The following is a 25,208-nucleotide window of genomic DNA, read 5'->3' as shown; positions in this document are numbered from 1 at the left end:
CATAGCCCATCAGAAGCAAACATGTAAAACCTGTCATGTGGATGAAGCCTCCAGACATTTATTGTCGGTTCAGCTGACAGTACAGGTCGTGTCAGAGGCTGAGTCATTCGAAAATTATCTGGCAATGTGTCTGGGTTCACTTTTGAAGGTGACTTTAAACATAGATCTCCGATTGAATTCGTTACCTGCACAATTTAGGGATTGCTCATTATGTTTGAGGCAACCTGAGATCACAATTGAGTAAACTCTCATTTAACAGAGACTAAAAGTTGACTATGTGGCAGTTAACCAAAAGGAATTGCTAAGAACTTGAATGTAATAATGTCAACCAAACTCGAAAGCATCGTTTAACTGCAACACAAATCAACCTTCAAAGTAAAGGAATGCATGGGGCTTGTTTTATCTGAATGATTCCATCATCGATCAGCACCAGAGCTTGGCGTTATCTCTTGCACAAGATGGTCGTCCTCTCCCGCAGCGGCACCACCCGTGTTAACATCAACTCCCGCGTTGCTGAAATGCCCACCAAGGTCATGAGCCGCCTTGTCTACTCCTGGGATCGTGCCATCGAACGCGACAAAGGAGTTCAGGTTCTGCCGCAGCTTGTCAAGGACATGGAGCAAGTGGCTTTCCCGTTCGTCACTGACTTCATTTCCTGCCTGTCATGGCTTGACATACTTACAGAGTGGCACATGCGTTATCTCTAGCATCGGATGGATGCCCTTGCGACTAGCATAAATTGCCAAGCGCAAGCAAGCCATGATGCAGGATAATACTCCCAAAGATGACTTCTTCATGCCCTACTCAACAAAGAAAGCAAGGGCTTAATCACCATGGATGAGGTCCAGAGCATCGTAATGGCGCTCTTTGCTCCCATTATCTCTGTGGACATGACAATGCATGATTCCCGCAAGATGATGACATCCATGATTGTGATGCAGGCTGTCACGGTGGATTAAAACATCCCAAAGCTTCCTTGCACCAGCCATGGGGAGCATATGCTACAATACACTCGCTCCACGTCAACAACTACATGTGATTTCCTAAGGGCAAACAAAGGAAACAAAGGCAAAGCTAGGAGAGAAGGGTACTCACACAGTAACAGTAACGTCAACCTTGCCAAAGATGGTATTGATGCAAAATCGAAAACACCTCATAACTTGCGGCTTGCTGACCTGCATCACGGGAGTCGGGAGATTCAAAGCGTAGCAGTCTGCCACACTGCTCAATCTTCAATTCAGAGCTTCAGTGTTAAGCTCTGTAGGTTTCACACTTCTTGATAAGTCTGTCCGGCCACTATCACAGATTCGCAAGTGAAGTTGAAGTGTGTCCGGCCAATGTCCTCCTACGCTCTAGGTTGAAGTTCCATAGCCTAGGATTAGTGTAATCCCCCTATAAATTTTGAGATTGACCTCTAAATTTGAATTTGAAGGTGAGAAAACCTTTAAATTTAGTCAACTTACCGCTATTGTTTCCCATCTTTTGGTTTTGGAAAAACATTTTTTTCGAGCACTAGCATTACCTTCTAAGATTCTAAGCAGGGTTTTTTTTTGTCGGACGTGTCACAATAACTTCCAAAGATAAGAGAAACCAAACTAGTCTTGCTTGGTTGGCCATGCCATAGAAATTTGTGGACAGAATTTAGCATTGATGTGTGGTTGCAAGTGAGGAACGATATGCTTGGGTGAAAAATCTTGGGCTACCTATGCCACAACTTCAGACTTTGATTCCATACCCACAAATAAGTAAAATAAAACCCTAAAAGGCCAAATAAATAATGGGTTTATATCGGGCAATTTACTTGAGATGCCATACCTCTAACACCCTCTTTGCAACTCATAGTGTACAGAAATAGTGAGACGAAGTCAATGAAGAAGCTACCATGGACACCCCAGTAGCAATCGACTATTGGGTATACCCTGATTTTGCTATTCTCAAGTTTTTACCTTAAAAGAATTCCATCTTGAGCATCGGTTGCCTTCAGAAAATTGAATTGCAGACCACCGAGAATGCCCATTTGTGAACATCACGTCCAATACTCCAAGATAAAGAACTGGTGAACACATCCTATCCATGACCTGACCAACAACAATGGATTGATGCACTCATGCATAGTGTTTTAGATACAACTGATTGCTTCCCTACAAGATGCATGTTCCGTGAACTTTGACGCACGGGTTCAAAAATCGATAAGTTGAACTCCAACACAAGGCGAGGAGAATAAGAGAGGAGAACGAGAGGAAGCTAGTGCCCTTTACTTTCTATGCATGATGACCATGAGCAGCAGAGAGGGTAAAACTTTTCTCCACAAAGAAAACTTAGCCTTTTCCAAGAAGCTGGCTTTTTGGTTAAAACTCTATGGGGTGACATCAGCTAGGCTATTAGTGAATGTGAGAGATAGAGAGAGACAAAGAGACACACACACACACACACACACACACACAGAGAGAGAGAGAGAGAGATCTATGATCCTAATAACTCATGACTCTAGCCAACGGTCCAAAGACCTCTCTAAATAGACAGTGAAAGGTCCATCGTATCTCATAGTATACCACACAATGACAATGTGATGTAACTCTGGCGGCTCTGGCTCTATATGACGTAACTTGCATATCCTCGCTTCTGTTGGTACTCTCCTAAATCAAGCATGCAAAAACATAACCTCCCCCCCCCCCCCCCCCCCCCCCCTCTCTCTCTCTCTCTCTCTCTCTCTCTCTCTCTCTCTCTCTCTCTCTCTCTCTCTCTCTCTCTCTCACACACACACACACACACACACACACACATACACATACACATGTTATAGCTCCAAACTCTCGTATAACTGCTATTGACTCCCTCAAACACTCCTCGTTGTTGTACCTCTTCAGTGCTCTACCTCCTGTCAACTCAAAGGAAGAGCCAAACAATGTCGCCTTCCACATTTACATGATGCACTAGAGTTTTGGGAGGCGCAACCCAAGGGAGGCCATGCCAACAAGATCTACACCTGTGTGCAATAGGTTTGCAATCCTCAAGTCCAAACTTACATAGTAATGTCTCTATGTAACTTTTCTGACACAAGGCAATACCAGCATCACTCCGCTTAAACTGTATACCCAAGTAATGATGCAACAACCCCAAATCTTTCATCTTGAAAGTAGCATTTAAATCAGCTTTAAATTCAGCATGATCCTAGGTACATAAAGTGCATCAACAAGTGTGAAAGAACTGCCATTTGCAGCAGTAAGCACAATCTTTCCAACTCCCTGAACCAGATAAGAGGCATTGTTGGCACAAGTGACTGAATTCCCATGAGGGACAGACTCGAGAGAGGTGAACAATTCACGATGTGAGATAATGTGCTTTGTAGCACCACTGTCGAAATACCACACATGTGAGTCTACAGCAACTGACAAGCATGCATCATGGACAACAGGATTGTAAGTGCACTCTGCGCTAAAAGCCCATTCTGCATCAACATCAACATCAACATCAGCATCACAGTCTCCTTTCGCAGAAGACTCAACAATGGATGCATTTGTAGTGGAACCAGCATTTGCAGTGGAACCACCCTTAGACTCTTTGTCCTTCAACTTAGGACACGACTTGATCAAGTGATCATTAGCTTTACAATAATGGCAACGCATCTTCTTTTTGCCCTTATCACCAGAATTTCTAGACAAATTGCTGCCAACAGAAGCATTAGGAACAAAACTTTTGCCACTCGCAGCAGAACCATAAGAAGTGGCTGCATTGCTGTTACCACCCTTTCTTTGAGAAGCAATGAAAGCATGTTCAACTGCACGCTGCCTATTCCTGTTTTTTCTGGAAAGTGACTCTTGCAACAACAATGTGCATAATGCATCAAACTTGACAACTTCAGGATTTTCTTCTGTCATAAGTCTCCAAGTTCTAGCAAAAGTCTGGTAAGAATCTGGTAAGGCATCAAGAACAGTCTGCACAAGGGAATTGTCTGAAATGACTTCACCTGCAGAAATAAGTTGCTCATTGATATCCTTGACACCAGCAAGAAAAGTGTCCATATCATCTTCCTCATGCATAATCTTTGACTCCAGCTCTTTATGCAGCAAAGCAATTTTAGCCTCATTGCGGTTTGCATAAAGACCTACTAGAATATCCCAAGCCTGTTTTGCAGATTTTGTTGAACGAATGTGAGGAAGAATGGTGTAAATTTTATTTTCTTTTTTTGAAGTGTAAATTCCTACTTATGATGAGATTAGTCGGCGACACCAAAAGCTACGAAATACCGTGAAATGCTTACGTCAATGCGTAGAGCTCTTACTTGCGGTTGCAACGCAACAGACGCGATTGCAATGTGACAATCGAGGAGGGAGTAGGAAGCGTGAGAAGGAGAGAAGTGAACGATGTTAGCTCACACTGTATTTTATTATCCAAAACTTATGAGAAATTTACAAAAATTGGCTTTTATACCTTAGCCAAGGTTTTTGGTGGTCAAAACTAATAATCGGGGAGCTCTAACTAAAGAAAGGTTGGTACAATCTGGAAGCTTGTAGGCCCAGCTCATCAATTACAATATTTATCTAGAAAATAGGAGTTACAATATTCCCGACTCATCAAAATAATAAATATTTTTACAATGAGAGCTCCAAAAAATGGTATGCGAGTTAGCTTACTGCTAACAGTCGGTAGGCCGACGTTATGTTGTGAAGCGTAGATATGGAGCAGGCATAGAACAACGTCAAAAATTGAAAGGGAAGGGTGATTACTTTATACATTAAATGATTCTCTTATTGAGAAATGAGAATAGCATAAGTCGGGGAGTTAAAATGACGAGGTTTCTATGATGGACGATGTAGGTCCCAACAGGCAAAGATGAGGGACAATGGTAGATGTTCGTAGTGAGCACAAGGACCTAATGGCCCTGACTTGCACGTTTATTGGTGCTTCAATCGTCCAATGCCTTTGTGGGTGATTATGAACTTGAATTCTATATGAAATCATCCCACCTATAAACGGACTTGAGAGAGAATGGATCTCTTCTTGGTGTCATAAAATGTTGAATTTGATGTCATAATACGGAAGAGCTAATGACACACATGCATGGAAAAGGTCTAACTGCTCTCTCTCTCTCTCTCTCTCTCTCTCTCTCTCTCTCTCTCTCTCTCTCTCTCTCTCTCTCTCTCTCTCTCTCTCTCTCTCTCTCTCTCTCTCTCTCTCACACACACACACACACACACACACACACACACATACAAGACGTGCTTGAGGTTGCAAAGATCTCTTTGTGCTTGTCGTTGTAGTCATGGAGCACAGGGAATGTAGACGGTCTAAATCTCAAGGCTAGGGCTACAATTTGAAGGCTTTCCTTCGGTGGATTCAATATAGTAGAGAGATTCTATGTTAGTTTAGAGTTGGCACAATCCTCCATATTGTCCATAATATTGTAATACAAAGAAGCAAATATGGAATCAAATACATCATATCCATTTTGATCAATCACAAGGTGCCTCAAGGCCTTCTCTCCTCTCCTTTGGACCCATAAAGTGAGCCTTTCTTTTAAAATGGCCACACATCCATATAGAGAGGTAGGGAAGCAATTTCCTTCCTCTGGGCTTCTATTCTCCTTTAATATATGTATGCTAACAGTTATGGAAGACTTTATCTTTGTATTGAAAATACTTTATGGAAGTTTGGCTCACGCTCATGCTACTATCATTAGGTTATGCTCTTTGTAAACTCAAGCATCCACTTGAAACCACCGCAAAGATTACCTCCCATTTTGCATCATAGTTCCCTAGAAATAAATCCCTCAACTTGCTTCATTTAAAGCTCCTGCTCTAACATTGTTTTGAGGATAGGTTAGTAACAAGTGTACTTTAATAAATGTAAGCTTATATATTTGGATCCAAATGATGGGTCTCTTTTTAGACAGCCTTGGATATTGCATTCTGGCTATATGCTAAAAGAAATCATTTCTATTGGAGATTGCAACTCATAAGCAGAGGATCATTCTACACTCTGTTATATTTTTCAAAAATAATACATGCCTAGAGTGCCATCCTGTGAAAACAACATCATAATAGGTGTATTTCCGAGAGAGAATGGTGTCTAGTAGTCTTGGGGCATATGTATGAAGGAATGGGGCTAAGTACAAATGGTGGATCTATTGCACTACATACCCTCCAATAGATTTTAAAAAAAGAATTGCACCTTCCTTCCGCTTATGTTGTCTCATAAATTACCACCTTTTTGAGGGAGTCTACTTCCCTTCATTGAAGGTAGTGAGACAATGGAGTCAGATATAGAAGTAGAACATGATGCTCGCAATATACTAAACACTGAGAAAGCCAAGAAAGCAATCCTACTCTTACAAGGAAACTACACAACCACAAGAAAACCAACCAGCATATGAACCCTTCAATGAGAAATGGGCAACCCTATTATGGAGAGAGGTAAGGACTAAGCTAAAGGAAATGATAAAGTGAAATCCCCCCCCCCCCCCCCTTATTCATTGATACCACCTTCTAGGGACTGTGGAAGCCAAAAAGGGATGAACAACCCCATGCAAAAGTTTAAGTAAAACATGAATAATACAATGACACAATGTTGTCTTTAACAACCATTGATTATGCTACTTGAGCTCCTTGCCCTTTCACCCCTTCTCAATACCAAATGCTATGTCTCAAGGTTATGTCTCAAGGCCCTTGGCCTTCCTTACGAGGATCCTGGAAGGGAAATCTCTTTTGTCATTCCAACTATGGACTCACATTGCCTACAAGTGAATAATAACAAACCACACTCACTACAAAGGCCACACACTACTAAGCACTTGATAGGCAACTAAAACCTCTAAAAGACAAGAATGGAGGAGCGAGAGCCAGATTCATGTTACAACAATTTGTAGTGAAGATAAATGAGAGGAGATGCACACAATTTGCATCCTTGAGCATTTTAAGTCAATGTGTGTGTGTGTGTGTGTTTTTTCGAGAGGGGGGGGGGGGGGGGGGGGGGGGGGGGGACGTCGTGAGGATGAAGAGCCTACAATAAGGTTTGGGAGGGCATATCAAATTAAGAGTGAAATATAAGATAAAAGAATGGTTTTACTAGAGGAACATGGAGAGAGAGAGAGAGAGAGAGAGAGAGAGAGAGAGAGATGTCTACGATTACACGTATCAAATTAAGAGTGCGAGATAAGCTGTCATAATGGTTTTTTGAGGAACATGGAGAGAGAGAGAGAGAGAGAGAGAGAGAGAGAGAGAGAGAGAGAGAGAGAGAGAGAGAGAGAGAGAGAGAGAGAGAGAGAGAGAGAGATCTACGATTGCACATTGTAGCATACACCTCCCCAAGGCTTTCACTGACATTAATTTGTCTATGCACAAGAGCTAGAAAGCTGCAAGTATTAAACTCCAAGCCTAGCCTCTTTTTTACTAGACTTTTATCACAGTAATGCTACAAAGCTACGAGTTTAAAATTCGACGCTCCTCTTGAGAGTCTTTTCTATGTTTTTAAAGAAAAAATACTTTCAATTTTTTGAACTTAGAGAATTTTGAAGATATCAAAGATATTAATTGCCCTAGTTCTAGTCGTAAGGGGTATATTCCTACATGCTTAGGTTTTGTTACGAATGTATATTGAATATGGAAAACCAAAATTGCTATATAGTAACTATAAATTGCTACTTCCAAGTAGCAACTACACAACGTTACTATCTAGCAATTGCATAGCTCCTATGATATTGCTACTTCCATGTAGCAAACAATATACTAGTATAAACAAATTCATAAGAACCTTCACTTTGCTAGTTGCATCTAGTAATTAAACTAGAAAACCTCACATTTGCTAACTCCATGAGTTGTTTTTCCAACTTCTATCTAGCTAAAGCCCTAACGTGTCAAAAGTATCCATATGGTAAGTCGTCCAAAGTTCCTTGTGAGCACTAGTGGTTGCCCCTCACTGCCTACTGGCAGCCCTCCTGTGCAACCAACTTCCCATACACAGGCCCTTGCCACCTCACTGGAAACCCTTGGGGGTATCCCTTATGCAGCCACCCGCCTGCATCAACTGGTCCTTGCCTGCAACCCGCCATGCTTACCTCCCACCTGTCGAGCCTCCCATGCATCCAACCACTTGGCGGCTTCGGCCTAACCATAGAACTGTGCCACCTTCGTTTTGGAAACTCCTGCTCAGGGCCAGCCTTCTGGCGCTTCCCATGTCAAGCCTTCAGATGGTGTTCTTTCCTCATATCTGTAGCGCCATCTTTCTACAGCAGACAGACGTCTTTCTTTCCCTTTTAATAGCTCAAAGATATTTTTATTTTAGATCTTGCTTGGAGACCGGTCCCACCCCATCGATGGTTGACCTGAAAACATTTATGTGCAGCTTCTTTTTGCCCCGCTCGCCAGCATCTTCATCATGGTGAAGAAAATCCGGACCAAAAACAACACACCAAGAGTGGTATGATTGACAAGTCACCCAATTGGAGAGTTGCTAAATACGGACCTTCAAGCTCGCAAAAAACTTTGAACTCACCCAACTTTAACACCCATTCTGCATACACCATGGCACCACCACTTAGGGCTTCAATCTGCACCTGTTCAAGTATTCCCCTATCATGCTACTGATTTCCACATACATGCTATTGGTTTCTCCCTGGGTCGACCAAACCTGGCTGCACCATCATTGCCTACCCCTCGTTGAGCATTCATGCCCAACGATAGCACTATGTAGATAATATCCGACTGTATAATAAGAGAACTGTAATAGTATATTCATAGATAGTAGAGAAATAGGTAGAGAGAAACTTTAGCAGGTGTTCAAGCCCCCCCGGATCAAATGGAAAGTCATAAGCTCTCCCAACTGTGATGCAAACTCCGCCAGGATCAAATACATGGCATTGAACATAGACATCTGTCTCTAGTACATGCATAATCAGCCATTTTTTGCACCTGTAAACCCAAAAATCAACCTCTCGTGCAACTTGACATAACATCGACCTTCAATCTGTATCCATATACAAAACAAGCCTATAAACCAACCTGTGAATCATCTGCACCATACACCATCATTGTCTCACCTGCTATAGAGCTTTCCATAGCATACCTCTCATCACTAGAGCTTTGCAAACCGTGCAAAACTACCTGTAAAGAAACTTTCAAAATCATGTCCATCAATAGCATAACACCCACCTTCGGCAACCTGTCTTCCACTACCACTGCTTCTTGGAGAACCAAGCCTACCTGCTCCTCAAGCATACCCTTTACTGTAGGTCCTTCAAATGGCATACACTCTATACATGACTTACCATGACAATCTTCGTCCACCATAGCTTGTGATACTTCATCTTCAACCACTATACATGACTTACCATGACAATCTTCGCCCACCATAGCTTGTGATACTTCATCTTCAACCACTGCATGCGAGAGCAAATTAGAGTGCTCAACCACCTTTGCCTGCTCTTCAAGGACTTCTTCTACGACCACATCATCTGCTAAGTGATAAAGAAAGCCATGATCTATTACCTCGTTCTCTGGTATGTCAACATCATCCACACCTTCTGGAATGCACTACCGCTCTTCAATACAATTGGTAGGGCAAGGTTGCCCAACAACCTGGCTAGCTTCTTTCTGCACATCTTCCACCATCGCTTTGCCAACATCTTCAAACTTTTGCTTTGAGCTCTAATCCATAGCTTCATTTGATTCTTCATGCATACACTCTTCGGCTAGGACCGCATCCTTGCTAGCCGGGCTAACACTCTTGTACAGCAGCACACCAAACTAGAGGTACAAATTGAAATGAATGACCAGAATGGCTTACCAATAGTCTGTCGGCTTCAACAAACCCATCTCTAGCTTCTTCTTTGTTCCTTCTCTTTGCCTTGACTAAGTAGACAACATCTGCATAACTTTCCACATCGGCAAGCTCCACCTTCTCTCTAATCTTTGGATGTAGATACTCCAAAAACCTCTCTAACTTGAAGTAGTCATTGCCTCGAGACTGTGTAGCAGTTTCTAATTGCTGCCAAATATCTTCAAATTTATTTAAAAATGTTGTAAACTCACCACTTATATCTTGCTTCAAAACCTTAAACTTTGCATCCAATTCTGCAGGCAAAATTCTCTGCTTGAAGTCTTGGATAAACCGAGCTTGAACCACCTTCCATGACTGCCGATCAGGAACTTCCAACCCCTCGAACCAAGCTTTGGCTTTCCCTCGCATCACCAGCGGCACAGCCCTTGACTTGGCTTTGTCGGTCACCATCCGCATTGACAACATCCAGAGCTCCACATCTGAGATCCAATCTTCAACATCTTGCTCACCTGAGAACAGTAACTCACAATCTGGCATCATCTTATTGAACAACGACATCACTTGAGCGATCAGTGTGATCCTCAGTGGGGGCACCACAAGATGGAGAGGGGGAAATGGGAAAACCACTAGCACACTCAGTGAATGCCTCTCTATAACCCAGTGATCTCACAGCACCCCTATCCCCTAGTAAACACACACCTAGACTCTCGATCTGCAAACATTCGATGTCCAAGCCCGTACACAACCATTCCTAATTGCACACACTTGATCGCAAAGCAAGCAATCATGAATTTCATCCTTAACCCCTCAGAGCACCTTTAATCATAGACCAACAACCCCGACACCTTCAGACATATGGAGGTCACTAGCATACACTACATTCTCATAGGGGACACCCACTCACACATTTAATACACCGGTAGACACAAGAGAAAGATGACATGAATTTGAGAGCAGAGCAAGCAAATATCTCGGTGAATCCTTAATAGAAAGTGTATATAGTATGGACATTTATTCCCTAACTCGACGCAGCCGTGATCGCTCCCTTCAATGACATGGAAACCCTCCTTTCGGCTCTTGCCTTGGCGATTTACTTGCACAATGCACCCTCTTTGCAGTGTTCACCTTATACACAACCAACCGCTTCTCTCTTCATTGCAACTGGTGGATCTGCCTAGTCCATGGATAAAGGTCTCCTTTGCTTCTTCTCGATGGCAAAGCCCACCAACCTGCAAACTACGGTCCTCACAAAGCTCCTCTCTCGGCTCCTCTACATATAGTGCTCCTAGTGGAGCTCATCTCCTAGCATTTACAGCTCCCTACCTGTGCTTGACATTCTTCGGACTTCCTCAGCATACGACCAGCCCCTACTCTTTGCCAGACCTTGCAAACCCCCAAGGGTCGCCCCTTAAACTACACACTGTCCCTCCTCCTCATGGCTTGGCTACACAAGTCCCTCTCCTCTCTTTGGTTTTGGCGGCCAACCCCTGCAACTTGGTCCTCCCTTTGCTCTTCTCTGGCCACTAGCAATAGCGCTAGTGGTTGCCCCTCACCGCTACTGGCTGCCTTCCTGTGCAACCAACTACCCATACACAGGCCCTCGCCACGTCACTGGAAACCCTTGGGGGTATCCCTTATGCAGCCACCCGCCTGCATCAACTGGTCCTTGCCTGCAAAGCAGGCTGCCCTCCCATGCAGCTCGCCCTTCTAGACTCTTTTCGCCACCTCTGGCGACCCTTGCTATCCCCTTGAATGGCCCTCCTGCCTACCATAAATGGCAGTCCGCCATGCTTACCTCCCACCTGTCGAGCCTCCCATGCATCCAACCACTTGGCGGCTTCGGCCTAACCATAGAACTGGGCCACCTTCATTTTGGCAACTCCTGCTCAGGGCCAGCCTTCTGGCGCTTCCCATGCAAGCCTCCAGATGGCGTTCTTTCCTCATACCTGCAGCGCCATCTTTCTACTGCAGACAGACGTCTCTTTTTTCCTTTTAATAGCTCAAAGCTATTTTTATTTTAGATCTTGCTTGGCGACCGGTCCCACGCCATTAATAGTCGACCTGAAAACATTTGTGTGCAGCTCGCTAGCATCTTCATCATGGTGAAGAAAATATGGACCAAAAACAACACACAAAGAGGGTATGATTGACAAGTCACCCAATTGGAGAGTTGCTAAAAACGGACCTTGAAGCTCGCAAAAAACTTTGAACTCGCCCAACTTTAACACCCATTCTGCATACACCATGGCACCACCACTTAGGGCTTCAATCTGCGATCTTTGACCTGTTATGTGTCACATCTGACATACACATCCCAATCACATTTTCCCCAATCTGCATCTAGCACCTGCTCAAGCATTCCCCCATCATGCTACTGATTTCCACATACATGCTATTGGCTTCTCTCTGGGTCGACCAAACCTGGCTGCACCAACATTTTTCAGATGAGTTTGCTTAAACCCTATATTCCCAATCCTGATCACCTTGTAGATGCAAAACAAGTTGTTATTCTTACTCAAGGCGTTCTTGAGCTACAACCTAATTACATCCTTGAGACGTAGGAAAGAAAACTAAAGAATAGAAACATCATTGAACATCTAGTCAAGTGGAAGGATTTTCTAGAAGAAGATGCAACTTGGGAAGATCAACTAACGCTTCAAAGGGATTACCCAAACTTACCCTTGAGATGAGGGCATCTCAATTCTTTCATGTTGCGTAGAATGTAAGGTTTTCATCTTTCTACATCTATTCTTTATTACTCTCATAAATTAGACCACCAAAAATATTCATCTTTTTATGGTAGACTTATAATGAGAGATTTATTTTGACCCCTTTATATTTTTTCCACCTATATTATTTATATTTGACATGTACATATTTTTTTAGACCTCTCAATATTTGATTTTCTTAATTGTACTATTCACTTATATCATGATCTCAACAATATCTTCAATTATAGACCTACCAAATAAGGTCAAGGGTATGTGGCATGCATGCATGCACCATGGAGAGCTCACTCTTGGAGGTATTCAAAAGAATCATCCAAAGAAGGACCTCACAAGGACCTTGTGCAATGGAAAAAAGTCAGTTTTGCTGAATTTTTAAAGATCACATGCTCCCCGAATTTGAAAAGGTGATACAAACAAAAGTTGTAGCTCGTGAGCTGAACTTTTACCTCAAATTTTTTCATATTTTTTTGAGCTACGAGCTGTGAAATATGATTTTATTGGTGGACCCCAGTTTGCCCATGCTATGCAGCCACACTCCCTCTTCCACTTTATCATTTTCCTCTTTCACACACACTCCTCCCTCTCCTTCCTACTCCCAAACCTGCAACTCCCATGTCCTAATTCACCCTGTTCACCATTGCCACATCTCTCACACCTCCATAGCCTTCATCCTCCATTTCTACACCCTATGTGTCCCCCTTTCTCTCTACATATATGTCCATATTACCATATTCTCTTCAGCTTTGTAAAGAACTTCAAAAAAATCAGCAAAAATCCAAGGATAACCTCTGCAAATGAAGTTTTTTTATCATGAATTTTTCAAGGTTTGAAATAACATAGCTTCATCGACACGCGCTACTTCGCCATGCTGACTGCTTCTTCTTCTGGTGCTGTAAAGAGGTGAATGTCAACTTCTCCAAAGCTTCAACCTCTCTTTCCAAGCTCATCCCTTCTCTAACTTTTCTTATCATATATCTCACCACTTGGTGAATTATTTTGTAAATATTTTTTAGTGATAATTACTAACTACTAACCACTAACCTTATTGTAAAATGCACCCTCTACTAGAGTAGGCCCTCCCAAATTATTCACTCAATCCCTCTCTCCTTTCATCCTCAATAATTCTCTTTCCTTGAGCCCACATCCCTGTGACTCAAAGGACAAGACAGACCCACCCTCATTAAATATATATATATATATATATATATGCATAATCTTTTATTCCTTCAAATAAACTTGATTAGGCCTAATCCAAATCGGGGCTTCTAAAACCTATAAATAGATCCCTTCTCTCCCTTGTAAATGAACACATGATCACACTACACCACACCATTCTCAACACATAACACACCACTCTTCAAGCCTAGTTGTGTAGAGTGTGTGCATTGTGAGTGCTCTATTCCATCACTACACATAGGTGCATGGAGAAGCTTGAAGTTAGTTATGCCATCTAGAGGAGTGGAGTGATACTATACTCTGCAATCACACTTGTAGCCTACTCTTGTCCATAAATAAGATTCATAGTTTTGGGTGCAATTGTATGCTACAACTACGACTCTTCTCTCCAAATTGACTTGATAAGTTGGCTCATCAGGTGGTTGAAGGTATATTGTCCTTGAAGTTTGTTGTGCCATTTCATGCTTGGTGGTTTGAGAGCTTGTTGAATTGTTTGCCTAAAAGTTCAATTGTAAGAGGGTGCTCGGTGAGAGGGCTCCCGTGACCCTAAGAGAATTTGTGTATTGGCAACAAGGTCAAGTTTTTTGTTGTCTCTCTATTTCTCATCAAGCTTTGTGTGCATCTAGTATTTAAGGCTAAGACTGAGTTTCTCAAGTTAATTTTTGCTCTTTACCTCTCTCTGGCGTGGTGAATGTTTTTGTTTGGTGTGTGTGGCTATCTTGCATTCCCCTCTCTTTGTGCATTTGAGTACAAGGAGATTTCACGTGCGTCTTAGTTCGCATCTACAACTAGGTGGTGCCCCTTTTCTTGTTTGGTTTCTGGTTGTGGATTATTGTTGTCTCTGATTGTGCTTGCCCCAGCCCCAATTGAGCTGCACGGAAGCCTCAAAGGGTGTTTAGAGGCCGCTCTTCTTGTTGCCCGCCCCGGACCGCCCTAAGTACCAAGTAGGGAAAAATAAAGCAATCCTATGGCAGGAAAAACATCAACTTGTGTTGGGACATCAACTTTCCTTACCCCAGGAAAATAGTGCTATGGTAAGGATTTCTCAACCCATAGAACCACCTTCTGATCAGAGTATGGTCCAAGTAGTCTCCTATCAAAAGAAGATTCAGACAATACTTATGAAAGGGGATTTGATGGGAATGCATATGCTCCAAAGGGACACAATCCATGGATAATTCTTGAAGAGATTCCCGAGCCCTCATACATAGCAGAGCCAACTAAAAACCATTACTTAGTCGATGAAAATATGCTTATGTTAATGGCAAATCAGGGCTACAAACCTTGGGGGTATCCTCCTAGAGCAAGACAATCCATGGGGGCTCCACAAGCTTCTCCACCACTTGTAGGACCATGCTATGAATGTGGCGGTGATCACTGGGTGAGAGTTTATCCAACAAAGGAGAACAGGTAAAACTTTTTGGATTTTGTGATGGATGTACCAATGACCATCTCATTCCACAGTGTCCAAAAAACCCTGACAACAAAGGGAAAGCAACCATGAAAAAGCTGGGGATTGTTCCAAACTCAAGTGGATCAAAAATAAAACCGAACATTCCGATAAACGCGATAACTAGAGCTCAAGCACATGAGGTAGCAAGGAACGTTCCAACCGGCCAAACAGAGATAGAAAATCTGTCTGTTCGAACCCCTAGGAAATCTTGGAAGGCAAAACGAGACAAGATGAAAGACAAAAGAGAAAAGGAAAAAATGGCATTGGAAACCAAATTACTGAAAACAGAGGAGCAACTGCAAAGAGAAAGATACCTTAAGGGAAACAATGAGATAAAAAAATCATTGGTTATACCATCACGATGATCTGTCTTGGTAGACAAGGTGTTTGAATCTTTGGATGCAATTTTAAAAGCTTACGAGTCAAGGCTACAGCCTAACCAAACCCAAGAGGATAGGTGGTTAACGTACCCTCATCCGGGCTATGATAAAGAGAGGCTAAAGATGTGCAAGAAGCTCATCCAAGCCGCTAAAGCGCTTATGGAACCATCAGTTCCTACTGCACCAAAAATTGAAATATTAATCGGAGAAAAGATTCAAGATTTAGAGGGGCCGGGAATTGAAGGGACCGGTCAAATTCTATAGACAGAACACCATTGGATACTAGGGTGGCAACCAATACGACAGACGGAATGTATTCTCAAGCACCACTGCCAATTTTGGAAGTAAAAGAAAAATGGCCTCAAGAGCTATCATCCCAGAGATCCACTTGAGTATGAGCTCTACCAAATGACATCAGACCATTGTATGGTGATGTAGGTACAGCAATATCGGAAGATAGTAAACCGCAGTCGTTGAAGACTTTACCTTCATTCATTGGTAACCATGAAACTCGATTGGAGGTGAAGAAAGTACCATCTCAATGGAAAGCAAATCCTAAGATGATGGATACTAAAACTCTTCATCAGAGCTGATGTCATCCCCTATCCATTGTACACTAAGTCTTTCAGAATTACTGCAAATCTGAATGCGTCTTTGGAATGAAGTTGGGAAAATTTTGAAAAAAATAGGGTTAGTAATTCCGCCACCCAATGCTTCTCCAAACACATTGAATACACCCCGGGGGATTCACTCTATATACAAAATGGGATGCCATCTACGAACGGACAACTTTAATAAAACCCCTATATACGAATCATATTAGGGAATATGACCCTCTTTCTATGCTTATACGACAATCAATGAAAAAAACTATCATACCCCTATCTTACATATGAACTTTAGGTCTCACATGATCTAACTGAGTAAAACTATTCAAAGAGCGTATAGCATAGTGACTGGCAACGTACTAAGAAACCACTTCTGTTGATCCAAATTTGACTCATCTAAATTACTCAAAAAACATGGTTATAAATTTTTGCTAGGTTCTCCGTGTAAATTTGCATCTATACAAATTCTTTATAAATTTCATCCCTCAACAAATAAGCTATAATCACAAAACAAGCGATTGGTACAAAGAAATGTTAGTTCTTGCATGTCTCTTTGGAGCTATTGACTCACAAGTTTGAGGGCAGATTCTTTTGGGAATCCATGATTTTGAAACACAAAATCATTTTTCCCTTTTCTCACTTCTCCCCTCCCCCACCTTTCCCTCCCCCCCCACCCTATAAAGATGATACCTCCTCCCTTATTTTTAAGATTTGGAGATAAATTATTGGGGGCTTGCCCCTAACTTATATGCTTATGTAACTTGTGAAAAACCCCCTCCCCTACACTTACGTGGTGCGATAAGTTTTCCATGGTGAATCCCCCGGGGAATACACAACCCTCGAAACAAACTAAACATGAGCTAGTACCAGTAGCCAAGGTAGGGGATTATTGTGAAGGTAAAGAAGGAAATACTACCCTACCGGTAGAGTACAAAGAGGTTAACTCAATAGCAATATTGGATAGTGGGGCTGGAATAGCCATAGTTACCAAAGCGATGTGGGAAAAATGGGAAAAACCTGCTCTCCAAAAGAATAGAATGAAACTTCAATTGGCAGATGGGTATTTTGAAAGACCCATTGGCATATTTGAGCAGATTGTGGTAACCTCTTGTGGAATTGCATATGAACACACTTTTGCTATTATGAATTTTGATGAGAGCAGCAATTTTGATATCATACTGGGCTGACCATTCATGCATCAACTCAAAATGGTGCAAGATTGGGGCTACGAATACATCTATCTAAGGAACAAGGATGTCACTATGAAAATTAGTGTCGCAGATCATAGCTATAGAGATGTAGAATGAACCCCAGGAGAAGACTTAAACTCCACAATTAACCAAGAGGGGGGAATACCAGCTTGGATACAGAACATGTTAAGTATGGAGCCTGATTTACCCTTGTAATTTTTTGTGGTAAAAGCGCACATTTGTAAGGCCCCCATTATGAGGAGAAGCCATCGTGCGTGAAGGAAAATCACTCACCGGAAACCAAAATTTTCACGGACAAGAATCAAGGGCAACTTTAAAGGCCTCGGGGGCGGAGGCCCCCGAGACTTTTTTTTTCGCCAGAATATTATGGCCGAACGGCGGCCGGAAAGTGGTCGGAAAACAACCAGTCGGTTGGTCGGTGGCCGGTAGTCAATGGCCGATGGCCGGTGGTCGGAAGTCAATGGCTGGTGGCCGGTGGTCGGAAGTCAATGGCCAGTGGCCCGTGGCCGAATTCAATGGCCGGTGGTCGAATTCAAAAGAGGACTTGTCTTCTCAAGGGCGGCCACACATGGGCGGATTGGAGGGTCCGATTTGGACTTATTCGCACAAGGGCGGCTACACATGGTTGTCTCTCATAAGAGAGGGCAGCCCTTTTGGCCTATAAAAGGAGGCCATTTCTATACACATTTCATAGTGTGAAGTTGATGCAACAAGGTGAGTGTGAGGTGGTGAGAGTGAAGCAAGGCGGGAGCTCCATTAAGGGTATAATCCCTTTGTAAACTACTTCTTGTTTTGAAGTACTAAAGCCATTGAGTGGTTGCTTTCCCGTGGACGTAGCCCACATTGGGTGAACCACGTATATCGTGTGTACTCTCTCTCTCTCTCTCTCTCTCTCTCTCTCTCTCTCTCTCTCTCTCTCTATCTATCTATCTATCTCTCTCTCTACTCTATAATCTCATGTATATAAATCTGTCTCTCTCCATTAAGTAATCTACTCAATTATCTATTTAGCTACGTCTTATTTCCTAACAACTGGTATCAGAGCAAGGTTTGCTCGTAGCTAAATTATCTCAAGGAAATGATTCCTTGAATTGAGTGGGAGTTATGGCGGAGGAAGGAAAGCTCAAGATTGAGAAGTTCAATGGCAAAAACTACCAACATTGGAAGATGCAGATTGAAGACTATCTCTACCAGAAGGACCTCTATTTGCCACTAGGCGGTCTTGCGAAGAAGCCCGCAACAATGGTAGATGAAGCATGGATTGTCCTTGATCGAAAGGCACTGGGAACAATTCGGTTAAGCTTGGCGTCAACGGTGGCCTTCAATGTTTCGGAGATGAAGACCACGGAGGACTTGATGAAGTCACTTGACGACTTCTACGAGAAACCATCGGCATCCAATAAGGTATTTCTTATGAAGCGCTTGTTCAATCTAAAGATGGCAGAGAATGGTTCAGTTGCAGAATACCTAAATGACTTTAACACAAACATAAGTCAACTTCGATCAGTGAAAATCAATTTCGATGACGAAGTGCGAGCTCTCCTTATACTATCATCTCTACCGGATAGTTGGGACAGCCTTGTGATGGCTGTAAGTAATTCTATCTCTGGCACAAATACTCTTAAGTTTGATGATGTTGTGGGTGTTCTCCTAAGCGAGGAAATGCGAAGGAGAAGCACAGGAGAATCATCAAGTGCAGCTCTATCAGTGGAAACAAGAGGAAGGCTTAAGGAGAGGTTCAAAAACCAAAAGGGTCGTGATCGCTCAAGGCGGAGCAAGTCACGCACAAAGTCAGTTCTTGAATGTTGGAACTGCGGCAAGAAGGGCCACGTCAAGAAGGATTGCTGGTCCAAGAAGAAGAAGGAGACAGAGTCTCAAGACAACAAGCCAACATTGGAGGCCAATGTGGCAGGTAAAGTAGAGCAAGATGCTCTAATTCTCTCATTAGACAATGTGTCTAATTCCTGGATAGTAGATTCCGGGGCTTCATTCCATGCGACACCACACAAGCAACATTTCCAAGACTACACTAAAGGTAATTTTGGGCATGTATACTTGGGAGATGATGAAGCTTGTGAGATTGTCGGCAAAGGTACAGTTTCTGTTAAAACTGCTAACGAAAATGAATGGAAGCTTAAAGATGTTAGGCATGTTCCTTCTCTTCGCAAAAATTTGATCTCTACAGGACAATTGGACGAAGAAGGTCACAACATTGCATTCGGAAACAAACGGTGGAAGATCTCAAAGGGATCTTTGGTGGTTGCCAAGGGTGAAAAAGTTGGTACACTTTACTTGTGTACTGTTAGCACGCAACCTTCAGCTTGTGCAGCAACTACAGAAGTTGACAGTGCGGTGTGGCACTACCGACTTGGGCATATGAGTGCCAAAGGAATGCAAATCCTTCAAACAAAGAAGCTTCTACCAGGTTTGAAAGAAGTGGACTTAGAGTTCTGTGAAGATTGTGTTTATGGTAAACAAAAGAGGGTAAAATTTCAAAAGTCAGGAAATGAAAGAAAAAATAAAAAACTTGAGTTGGTTCATTCTGATGTTTGGGGTCCTGCAAGTACACCATCACTTGGTGGCTCATTGTACTATGTAACATTCATAGACGATGCAACTAGAAAAACATGGGTTTATGTCATGAAGAATAAATCCGATGTATTTTCCATATTTCAAAGGTGGAAAGACTTTGTGGAGAATGAAACAGGTACCAAGGTTAAATGCCTCAGATCCGACAATGGAGGCGAATATTGCAGCCAAGCTTTTGAAAGCTTTTGTGCTAGCAATGGCATTCAGAGGCAAAGGACAACCCCAAGGACACCTCAACAAAATGGGATTTCGGAAAGGATGAATAGGACAATCATGGAACGAGCACGAAGCATGCGGCTACATGCAGGCCTACCGCTTGAGCTTTGGGTGGAAGCTGTAAGTACGTCTGTGTACTTAATCAATCGGTCACCCTCAACGGCATTGGAAGGGGGAGTTCCAGAAGAGGCATGGACAGGTAAACCGGTGAATTATGCATTTCTCAAAGTGTTTGGGTGTGAGGCTTTCATGCACATAGATAGAAGCCTAAGATCAAAGTTAGATGCAAAGTCCAAAAAGTGTTTCTTCATTGGCTATGGAGAAGGAGACTTTGGGTATCGCCTATGGAATCCTGAAGATGGTAAAATCTTAAGGAGTAGGGATGTAATTTTTAACGAACAAAATATGTACAAAGATTACTTGGAAAGAAAACAAACAAAAGAAACAGGTGATGAGTACATGGAGCTTGAGGATGGTGAAGACTCGAGGACTACAAACGGTGACAATGTGCAACAACGTCAACCAAATGAGGAGCCTCAACCTATTCCCCGAAGATCTACAAGAGCAATTAGACCTCCAAAAAGGTTTGTTCCTTCCTTCAACCATCTCTTGATCTCAGATTCTGGAGAGCCGGAATCATATGAAGAAGCTATGTAACATGAATCCAAAGAAGAATGGACGAAGAGCATGCAAGTGGAGATGGACTCACTACATCGCAACCAAACATGGGAGTTGGTTGAGTTTCCTAAAGGTAAGCGGGCACTTCAAAACAAATGGGTGTACAAGCTAAAGGAAGAAGAAGGTGGGAAGAAAAGGTACAAGTCTAGGCTTGTGGTAAAAGGTTTTTCTCAAAAGAAAGGTATTGACTTCAATGAAATATTTTCTCCTGTTGTAAAAATGAACTCAATTAGGCTTGTCTTAAGCCTTGTGGCTGCTCATGATCTAAATCTCGAGAAAATGGATGTAAATACGGCATTCCCTCACGGTGACTTAGAGGAGGAAATCTACATGCTTCAACCAAAGGGGTATGAAGTAAAAGGTAAGGAGAAAATGGTTTGCAGATTAAAGAAGAGCTTGTATGGTTTAAAGCAAGCATCAAGACAATGGTACTTGAAGTTTGATCGATGGATGTTGGATCATGGATTCACAAGATGCAACTCGGATCACTGCGTCTACACGGAGAATTTGGGAGATGGGAAATTCATCATCCTAATGTTGTATGTTGATGACATGTTGATTGCAAGTGCTAACATGCAGGACATCAAAGACCTAAAAGAGGAGCTGTCCAAATCTTTTTCAATGAAAGATTTAGGTGTTGCAAAGAGGATACTTGGTATGAAAATATCAAGGGACAGGACGAAGAAGACAATAAATCTATCTCAAGAAGATTACATCAAGAAGGTACTAGAAAGGTTTGCAATGCAAAATGCAAAACCAGTTTCTACACCTTTGGCTGGTCATTTTAAACTAACGAAGGATATGTGTCCAAAGACACAAGAGGAGATAGCCTATATGTCTAAAGTTCCATATGCTGCAGCGTTAGGTTCTCTAATGTATGCTATGGTCTGGACGAGGCCAGACATTGCACATGCAGTGGGAGTTGTGAGTAGGTTCATGGACAACCCAGGTAAAGAGCATTGGCAAGCTGTGAAGTGGATACTTAGGTATCTAAAAGGGACAACAACAAATGCTTTGTATTTTGGAGGAACTGATATTTTTCTAGAAGGGTATGCTGATGCAGATATGGCAGGTGACAAAGATACTCGAAGGAGCACTACTGGCTATGTGTTCACGGTTGGAGGCACAGCAGTAAGCTGGGCTTCAAAGCTGCAGAAAGTGATTTCACTTTCTACCACGGAAGCAGAGTATGTAGCAATGACGGAGGCAAGCAAAGAAATTCTGTGGCTTCACAGATTCTTAGAAGAGCTTGGATTCAAACAAGACAATTGTGTCTTGTACAGTGATAGCCAAAGCGCTATCCATCTTGTGAAGAACTCAGCCTTTCATTCAAGGACAAAGCACATTGAGGTGAGATATCACTTCATACGCACTCTTTTGGAAGAGGGACAACTAAAGCTAGGAAAGGTGCATACACGTGAAAATCCTGCAGACATGTTTACAAAGGTTGTCAACAAGGAGAAGTTGAGCTTTGCTCATCTTCAATCGGCATTCAAGGATAAGAAGCCAGAATGGAAAGCAGTCACAGGTTTGGTTTGGAGATCAGTCTCCAAGTGGGAGATTGTTAAGTATGGAGCCTGATTTACCCTTGTAATTTTCTGTGGTAAAAGCGCACACTTGTAAGGCCCCCATTATGAGGAGAAGCCATCGTGCGTGAAGGAAAATCACTCACCGAAAACCAAAATTTTCACGGACAAGAATCAGGGGCAACTTTAAAGTCCGGAATATTCTTTTTCGCCGGAATATTATGGCCGGACGGCGGCCGGAAAGTGGTCGGAAAACAACCGGTCGGTTGGCCGGTGGCCGGTAGTCAATGGCCGATGGCCGGTGGTCGGAAGTCAATGGCCGGTGGCCAGTGGTAAGAAGTCAATGGCCGGTGGCCGAATTCAAAAGCGGACTTGTCTTCGCAAGGGCGGCCACACATGGGCGGATTGGAGGGTCTGATTTGGACTTATTCGCACAAGGGCGGCTACACATGGTTGTCTCTCATAAGAGAGGGCAGCCCTTTTGGCCTATAAAAGGAGGCCATTTCTACACACATTTCATAGTGTGAAGTTGATGCAACAAGGTGAGTGTGAGGTGGTGAGAGTGAAGCAAGGCAGGAGCTCCATTAAGGGTATAATCCCTTTGTAAACTACTTCTTGTTTTGAAGTACTAAAGCCATTGAGTGGCTGCTTTCCCGTGGACGTAGCCCACATTGGGTGAACCACGTATATTGTGTGTACTCTCTCTCTCTCTCTCTATCTACTCTATAATCTCGTGTATATAAATCTGTCTCTCTCCATTAAGTAATCTACTCAATTATCTATTTAGCTACGTCTTATTTCCTAACAAAACAAAGCTCACCAGTGTTATGGAAATGATATCTTATTATTTATTGCAGCTGTGACAGGTGGAAAAAGCTTGACCGAGCTAAGCTATTGCAAAAGGATATCATATTTTATGTACATTTTAGTATTCAAGTGCTCTTTATGAGCTTTGGCCATTTATGTCCGACCGGCCAGTTTGTAACCAATTTGACCATTCAAAAAATCTATATAACAAATATGTGCAAGATGGAAATGGTCACTCTTGCAAGGGGGGAGATTGCACCCAGTGTCTGCGTTGCTCTTCTCATCTCTCCTCTCTTCTCTCTCGCCGTGGCGGCGTAGCACTCCTCTCTAGGAGGTGCGCCTGCACGTGCTCTCTCGCTCTTTCTCCCTCTCTGTCTCTTTCTGCTCGTGTGCAGCTTGATTATGGGCAAGGGTGGTTGCCAGGTATGCAGATGTGTGTGTTTCATCATCTATAGTATCTAGTTTTGGTATTTTGTAAGGCTCTCCGCGCTCCCGTTTGTAGTAGTGGTATCAGAGCCATATTAAAAGGCTCCTGACAGTGCTAGATAGGAGGATGCGAGGAGATTCATGACCAATCAATCCCACAGCTAAGTTTACGTTTATCTTATTAGTATCATTGGTATGAATTTTTTATTTCGATAAGTGCATAAACATCGTTATATAATTCAATTAAAACAAACCTTGCTTCATTAAAAATAATAATTAATCAACACAAATTATCATGGAATTAAAAGACGATTGAAGAAGAATTAAGTATGAAATTCAATAGAATTAGCTTGTTTAAGAGTTTACTTACACTGTACTAAACATTGCCCATGTATAATTATAATACGTAGTCTATGCATAGAGCTTTAGAGAAGGAGGAGACATTGAACGAGATTTTTGAATGGTGGAGTTTTGACGAAGTAATTAGAAGACGGAGGACTCTCTACCTCCCCGACATAGACTACACAATCATCGTGAAAAAAGCGGGAGCTTTAGGCTCAATTAACAGAAGAGGAACAACTTTGGGTGCAAATACATTGCAGAGGCATCTTTGGTATTGCCTGGCCATACTGCATCATCACCATTCCCATGTTGTTATTGCAGTTGCACCCCATGTAGCGACAATGACGTTGGCGGCTAACATCCATCAACGAAACACCTCATTTTTCATTTGGGCTGGCTAATACCGTGTTTAGAATTTTGCGTATGTGAAACATCCCGCTTCTAATTAACTAAGTCTTCTCGTACACACATACCGGACTGGCTGAGAAGATCGTCGTCAGCACCGCCTGCACCATCGATGTCTTGGGCTCTTCCTATCTGCAGGTAGCCTCAGAGCCGATATCAGAGACTCCATCATTAAATCGGGCCACGTGGGGACCACGTGAGGTAAGAGCAGACGTTGAGGTGGAAAGGAGAGGCGGTGTTTGAGAGGAACTCCAAGAGAATTGTTCACTCTCATCCAGTAGGATGCGCCGACCTACCACTGGACTGCTAGTTTGAAAGCGTCTGCAACACACACATCTGCATACCTGGAAACCATCCTTTCCCATAATCAAGCTGCACACGAGCAGAAAGAGACAGAGAGGGAGAAAGAGCGAGAGAGCACGTGCAGGCGCACCTCCTAGAGAGGAGTGCTACGCTGCCACGGCGAGAGAGAAGAGAGGAGATATGAGAAGAGCAACGCAGACACTGGGTGCAATCTCCCCCCGTGCAAGAGTGACCATTTCCCTCTTGCACGTATTTGTTATATAGATTTCTTGAATGGTCAAATTGGTTACAAACTGGCCGACCGGTCATAAATGGCCAAAGCTCATAAAATAGCACTTGAATAATAAAATGTACATAAAATATGATATCCTTTTGCAATAGCTTAGCTCAGTCAAGCTTTTTCCACCTATCACAGCTGCAATAAATAATAAGATATCATTTCCATAACATACCAGTGAACAGGAGAAGCTTTCGAAGGTGGAAATTTAAAAAGGGAAAATTACATTCTTGATAGGACTGCACAAGACGAGGCATATATACTAGAGCCTTTTCCAGAAGAGATGTTCAAACCTTTTGGATGGCAAT

At 42.7% G+C, this 25,208-nt stretch overlaps 1 pseudogene; it reads right to left on the bottom strand.

Annotated features, from left to right (window-relative positions):
- Positions 1–7,364: 7,364 nt before the first annotated feature.
- On the bottom strand, positions 7,365–11,484 carry LOC147440885 (uncharacterized; annotated as a pseudogene).
- Positions 11,485–25,208: the final 13,724 nt, after the last annotated feature.

Source organism: Adiantum capillus-veneris, chromosome 15 (genome assembly GCF_014529385.1).
Source record: "Adiantum capillus-veneris isolate H3 chromosome 15, ASM1452938v2, whole genome shotgun sequence".
Classification (NCBI taxonomy): Eukaryota; Viridiplantae; Streptophyta; class Polypodiopsida; order Polypodiales; family Pteridaceae; genus Adiantum; species Adiantum capillus-veneris.
Note: the sequence above shows the minus strand (reverse complement) of the source record. Positions and strands in the feature narration are given on the sequence as shown.